We start from the raw sequence: 6,925 nt of genomic DNA on the forward strand, positions 1-6,925 counted from the left end.
CGGACGCAGCGCTCTCTTTCAGTTTGCTGTCAGCTAGGCGAGCGGTAGGGTGTTTCCATCGAAGGCGAAAGGAAATTTCGCTAATTATGGGTGGCTCGACCTACTGCTGTGTTTACAAGTGTCATAACAGCTATAAAAACACTTCAGGCCAGGTACCGAGGATAAAATTTTATTGCTTTCCTTGCAGACCGTACGAAACGGAAAAGAGGGAGCGCTGGATTCAAGCAGTGCGGCGAGCAAGGTGAGGATGGCCTTTTTTTATGGGGAAGGCTCAATCCAGAAAGAATTTTGAGTTTTTTTCTGTTTTCGTCATGCCCTACCAGCCCTGACGGAAAACCGTGGCAGCCGGTGCGGCACGAAACAAGAATTTGCAGCGCGCACTTTGTGGGCAATGAGAAAAGTAGCATTGTTTCGCACCCGGCCTACGTTCCCACCATATTCCCTCCGTCTTATGGGAAAGACGATGGAATGATGCCTAGTGAAAAACTACAGAGATACCTCAGGTAAGCACCACTGAAGGAAAGGGAATGACTATGTACGACCTGAGTCATACATACGTCTGTTGAAACCGATGAAATAGTGCGCTTGTTTTCTCTGGCGCATGACAACACGAAATGTATCCTTTTGATTTGAAGGTCTCAGCGTCGTGCAGCAGACCGGACGACTGCGGACAGTTCGGACGATGATGCAGAGGAAAGCGCTTCTCCATTACACGAACAGGAATGGTCACCAGATCCAGAATACGAATCACCATTGCTTTTCATTGAAGATGCACAAATACCAAGAGGGTAGCACTCTCCGCACATCCGTGGTAAGTGACAGATATTTCATTTTTCAGGATAAAAAAAAACAAGTATACAATATCTAGACAAAATTTCGCGATCCCCCTGATTAGAACTCGAGTTTTTTGTTTGCATTTGATGATGTTATGTTGGTTTTCGTTTGCTCCGGCCATATCGTTATTTACGTTTGTATTAGTTTCTGAATATTAAACCCTAGGCAATGCGCACATTGCCACCAAAGGAAATTTGGTGTCATTGTTTTTCTTGTGCTTTTCCATAAACTGCCTTTTCGTATGAGTGTTTTCTTTCCTTCCGCCGCCTAATCCCCATCAGGCGTCCCTCTGATGCAAGTGACTTGACTGGTGCGGCATTCCTCGCGAACCCAAGGCCGACTGGCGCCACGGAAAGTTCTGCGAACTTCACAGCATTCATTTAATTAGTGCCTCCAGAAAATACCTAAAATAAAAGTCCTCTAATTTTGGTACGTACTTCGCAAGAAACGCTTCGTCTTTTTCTACGTTAATTGCTATGCTCCTCTGAGGGGAGTACACATAAAGCAAAGCGGTGTCAGTCCTCAGGATGTAAAGCATTATCATTATCTGCGTGTAGTAGGAGTGCGTTTTTCGCAGTTCTAAGTGACCATTCACATAGTGAATATATGGCACATTGCTGATTTCGTTATCTGGGTCAACCAGACACTTGCTCCTCATACTATAAGGGCACTTAATTTCAATAAGTTGAAGTGTGCTGCCGGATGTTGCAATGCCGTCTGGACTGCAACACAACCATGGCTGCTCGGCATCGATGATGAGCCCAACCTGAAAGTAATCGAGAGTAAATGTAGCATGGCTTCATTAGGCTTGTACTAAAGTTACCTCGTGTATTTTCGTCCCAAGTGCCAGCTCCAACTCCTGTCTGGCCATTTTTTCCATTTTCTTTCCTGCGCCATCATGTGGAAGAGAACTGCATCACACCTTGCAAAGACACTACTGCACAGTGTTATTTCAGCCACTGTACTGGACACTTTAAATAAACAAATATATTAGGCAGGGCACAGCACATACCGTATGAGGTTGCAGCACTTGAAAAGGGTCTTTGCGAGGCAAGAACATCAGCTAAGTATTGGAACTCAGCTGTTCTTGTTTTAATCCGGTGCGCAGTCGAACTGCTCACGCGCACTTGTCGTTCTTGGTGCCATCTGGATCAGCAATTGCATAGTTTGTGCTCAGAAACAAAAACAGCATATACCATAAATAAATAAATAAAAGCAATAAAAAACAAACCGTTGAACTGCTGCCTGGCCTTTTGTAATCAGGGCTATCTAAATTATCTCTTTGAGACTTTTTTGCACGACCTTTTTGTAGAAGGAAATCTCTTTTTCATTCAAATTACGCTCCATGTCGAGCCTTCTCATTTTCATTGGGGAAATCTCTGCGATTTCAAGCATGGTATAAAGCCGTCGCTTCCCGCTGACCAGGGCATTCACTAGCTCTGCTTCACAATTTTGTTCCCTCTCTGTCAGTTGTGATGCCACTGGTCCGTTTTTATGCATTTCAGCAGGGCTGCTTTCCGTCCTTAAAACATGCCTGATTGAGCAGTTCAGGTCCGCAAATTTAGCATGAACAACTGCCGGATCAAGGGGTTGTAGGTTTGGGGGTTGCCGGGACGGGCCTGCGCAAAAACGTACACAAACATAGCGCAAAATAAATGTTGAATGGACACAAAATTTGTAATTTTCACCTGGAAACAATTCCTCAATCTTTTTTTTTGTGTCCAGCGTTGGTTTAGACGGTTTGCGCCATTCACACGGAAGGTCCGTGCATGAGCTATTCTCGAGGCTATTGACGAAGATCGCCAGTGCTGCAGCATGCTTGCACCATCCACGGACCCCAGCTTTGCAAGTGCAACTGGCCCTCGCGATCTCCCTTGGGTTTCCTGAGAGCTTATAAACAACACGCCTGGTTATTTTAGTCCTCCTTAGAACAGTGCTGACCGCAGTAAATTTTGCTTACCTCAAGGCGAATGTCGTAGCCCACATTTTTCATTTGCGCGACGCACTTGCCGATGATGTCGGAAGGCTCCGTTGCGCCGACTGCTTCCTCTTGAACGCCATACACATGATTGCTTTCATACAGCCGTCGCCCACTTTATAAACTCTTTTAAAATACACATCAAGGCTTTCAACGCGTTGAAATCCGCAGAAAAGCAGGCGTTGGCTCTCCCGCGGTGCCATTCTCACAACGATGGTCAGAGCGCGTCTGCGATGTGGCCGGGCCGGTTGACAAAAACGCACTGGGCGTCCGGTTAACGCGGGGACAGCCGCAAGGCGGCGCTGGCGATGCGGTCGCTGCTGGCGCCACCATACCAGCGCACGGAGCCCATAGCTTGTGCGAGTAACACGTTTGCTTATTGTTGCATAACCCATAGGAGAACTCGAAAACCAGAAAGTACTAGAACTGAGAGTTGTGTAGAAGAAACCGCTAAGAATACTGATAAACCTACGCAAACTAGCTAATCTCACGTGTAGTAAGCGTACCAACCGAAGTCGGGAACCTGAACTGAGGGGCTTACTAACTAACGTGTAGAAAAAAATATGGCTTACACAGGATATCAGATCCACTGCCATGCCTTCTGATTAAACTTTATTCCCAAATGTTGGCGTGCTAAAGCATCAATTTAGTACATGAGAAAAGTTCTTCCCCCGAAACATTTTTAATATTTTTTGTTTGCACATACTCCATGCACGGTGTCACAAAGTTCATGCCTGCCCTGTCCAGCTTTGACCTTTGTTCCCAGAAACATGTCGCGGAGCGGCGTCGACGACTTTTTCCCCTAACCCGCGGGGAACGGCATTCTCACCATAGCGCTGGAGGGGTTACTCAAAACTACTCCCCCCTCCTAGCATTGTTGCCATACAGGTGGCAAGCGCTTGCACGTGTTAGGAACAGCAGAAGCGGATTGAATTCCCCGGCACTGTTCGCGGCCCCCAATGACTCCTCGTGGAATTATGGCATTGTGCCGAATTCTTTCGACATTCGTTCATGTATTCTTTTTTTTTTCTTTCTGGGAGCTGCATTCCTCTGTGCGTAGCTCCTGAAGAGTCTTTTCCCTGTTTTTTTTTCATTCTTTGCCATGCGAAGGGGGCGACGGGAACGCCGCGCGCTAGCAGTTGGTCTGGAGATTTCGGCGCGTGCGGTCGTGAGTGAGGTCAGCCAGGGAAGTGGTCGGCAAGGAACCTAGGCGGAGATCTGACGCGTAGAGCGCGGCGACGGTGGTCCCGAAGACGCGCGGCCCAAGTTCGCCAGTATCTGCAAGCCCCTAGCAGCCCCGCGACGAGCAACCGCAGTCCGACGCTCCCTGTGACTGGACCTTACCACTCCGCAGCTTAGCCATCGTGTCTCACCACTCACTTCAACTGTTTTATATTTGTATTTTTGCTTTCTGTGTTTCTCGTGGTAATCCTTTGTACTGTATTTCTGTCTCGTAACACTTTTTGTATAGCAATCGCCCTGATGTTTCTTTCTTTGTGTTAATTGTTGTTAACGTGTTCAATTGGTGCTTGTGTTATTTGCGTCACGTCAGTGTACGGCGCTACCTTGTCGGGCATATTGTAATACTTGGTTGTAGTTTGCCTAATTAAATTAATTCGCTACGGAACTTGCCTACGCCTCATTCCTCCAGTCAACGACTAATCAGGCGTGGCCTATATCGCCGGTCAGCAGTCGAATCACAATCTTTCGCACGCGGGGTGGAGAAGTTTGTCGCTCCTCCCGCTCCGAACTTACGGAGAGTGCAGTGGTGGGCAGGTTGGCCCGATTAATTGTAACTTCGGCGCCAACCAACACCACAGCCGCCCACGATATCCTGACAAACCGGCGTCCGCGACAGGACTAGCTGACCACGATTGGCCGTGACCGCGAGGCATAGCGTTCAAGTAATATCTCACGTACTGTCAGAACTGAGAACAAAGAACCGTTGGTGCAATGGCAGAGTTAGAAAAACTAATTGCTCTCGGGAAGCAGCTAGGCTTCGAGGGGGTCGCCCTCCAGGAATTCCTCAGAGATGAGCGCGTGAAACAGCGCGAGCGCAAGAAAGAAGAAGAGCAGCGGCTGCTCGAGGAGGAAGAAAGGGACAAGGCGCGCTCCGCTCGTCGAATGCTCGAACTGAACGCTGAACTACAAAATCTCCACGCGAGAGGCGAGGGTGGCGGGAGCGCTGGTTCAGATTCCGCTTCGGTTCAAAGCGAACCTACATCGCGTTTCACGGTCGTCAGTCCACATAAGCTAATGGCGCCGTTTAACGATAAAACGGACGACTTGGACGCCTACCTGACACGGTTCGAACGAGCCGCAGAGGCGCAGAAGTGGACGCGAGACCAGCGGGCTACTGCCCTTAGCACGTGCCTTGTGGGAGAGGCGTTGAGCGTTTTTGGCCGGATGCCGGGAGCGGATGCGGTAGACTATGACAAGGTCAAGCGAGCTCTTCTGCTTCGTTTCCGCTTGACGGAGGAGGGATTTCGACAGAAGTTCCGGACAGAAGCCCCCCACGGGCACGAAACCCCGTCCCAGTTCTTCTTCCGATTAGAGAATTACTGGGAGCGGTGGGTACAGCTCTCTTCGTGCGAGCAGACCTACGAGGGTATCAAGAGCCTCCTTTTTGAGGGAGCAGTTTCTAGAGAACTGCACGCCGTCGATGGCTACCTTCCTGAAGGAGAAAACGGCGGGCTATCAGAATGAGCTGCTACAAAGGGCAGAGAACTATGTCACTGCTAGGGGGTCCACATACTTTGGCCGGCGTGAACTGAAACGTGAGGACCGGCCCGTAGACAAGTCCTCCGACGCTGGCCGCAAGGGCCACCAGGGAAAACCGCTACCCGCGGCAGTATCATCCACACCACGCTGCTACATTTGCGAGCGACCGGGGCACGTTGCGGCGCATTGCAAGGAGAGCCGGAGAAATCCTGAGCAGGGCAACAGGGCACGCCCTGGAGCAAATGACGTGTCAGCCTGCATTCAAAACAGCTATCTAGAGCTGAAAGATGCCCAGTTCCTGCCAGTGGTGAACCTCGGCAGGGCCCAAGAGTCTGGGGTCCTTCCCGTCGTTGAAGGCCTCATTGCTGGGCAGAGGATAAAGGTGTTGAGAGACACAGGGTGTAACATTGTTATTGTCAACCGAGACCTTGTAACAAAGTCCCAACTTACTGGCCGACACCGAGCCGTTTACCTGGTGGACCGCTCGGTCAAACGCTACCCGAGGCGCGAATTCAAGTTGACACACCTTACTATAGGGGAGAGGTGCTGGCAGGATGTATGGAATCGCCACTGTTAGACCTAATTCTCGGGAATATCGACGGCGCCAGGCATCCGTCCGAGCCCGACGCGACTTGGAGGGCAATAGCCCTGAGTATCAAAGGGGCCGAAGCGGGTGCATCGGATACCGTACAGTGACAGCCAAGTACCCCGGACGAGCCAGCACCCGCGGCGGCCGTGACCACCCGTCAACAGTCCAGGCAGCAATCGTCGGAGACGTTCCGCAAGTTACGAGTACCAACCGCGATGGCAGAAGTCACCCCGACGCAGATTAGCCGAGACCAACAAGCGGACGAGACCCTCCGGCGTTGTTTTCAGATGCAGAGGGAAGAGGAAAAGGTCCGGTGCAAGGGAGGGGGCTCGTACACCTTTCTGCTAAGAGATGACATGCTCTATCGCCAGTTCCTACCAGAGTCAGGCTCGGGTACCTTACAGCTGGTTGTCCCCTTTCAGCACCAAAACAAGGTTCTCCGCCTCGCGCACTGCGGACTGATGGCAGGTCATTTGGGGCACAAAAAGACTTGTGACCGCATTCTGGCTGATTTCTTCTGGCCCGGCATGCATGGTGACGCTAGTCGGTTTGTGGCGTCGTGCGACAGCTGCCAGAAGACAGCCCCACGGGGATCAGTCAAAAAGGTGCCCCTTGAGAAAATGCCTCTGGTTGACACGCCGTTTCGCCGGGTGGCTATCGATATTATTGGGCCCCTCAGGCCCACAACTCGGAAGGGGAATCGCTACATCATGACGCTAGTCGACTATGCGACCCGGTTCCCAGAGGCCGTCGCCCTGCCCAGCATCAAGACCGATCGGGTGGCCGAGGCTCTCTTACAAATT

The 6,925-nt window shown here is 50.7% G+C and overlaps 2 long non-coding RNA genes across 2 annotated transcripts; one reads left to right on the forward strand and one right to left on the reverse strand.

Annotated features, from left to right (window-relative positions):
* The first annotated feature begins 256 nt into the window (after positions 1–256).
* Positions 257–1,236, forward strand: LOC144133550 (uncharacterized). Its single transcript, XR_013315068.1, has 3 exons — positions 257–503; positions 636–811; positions 1,116–1,236. It is a non-coding gene; the product is annotated as an uncharacterized LOC144133550 (long non-coding RNA).
* A 170-nt stretch (positions 1,237–1,406) lies between these two features.
* LOC144133555 (uncharacterized) lies at positions 1,407–2,469 on the reverse strand. The gene is made up of 3 exons (XR_013315069.1): positions 1,847–2,469; positions 1,658–1,722; positions 1,407–1,600 (listed from the first exon to the last, which is right to left on the reverse strand). It is a non-coding gene; the product is annotated as an uncharacterized LOC144133555 (long non-coding RNA).
* Positions 2,470–6,925: the final 4,456 nt, after the last annotated feature.

Source organism: Amblyomma americanum, chromosome 1, assembly GCF_052857255.1.
Source record: "Amblyomma americanum isolate KBUSLIRL-KWMA chromosome 1, ASM5285725v1, whole genome shotgun sequence".
In the NCBI taxonomy this organism is placed as follows: domain Eukaryota; kingdom Metazoa; phylum Arthropoda; class Arachnida; order Ixodida; family Ixodidae; genus Amblyomma; species Amblyomma americanum.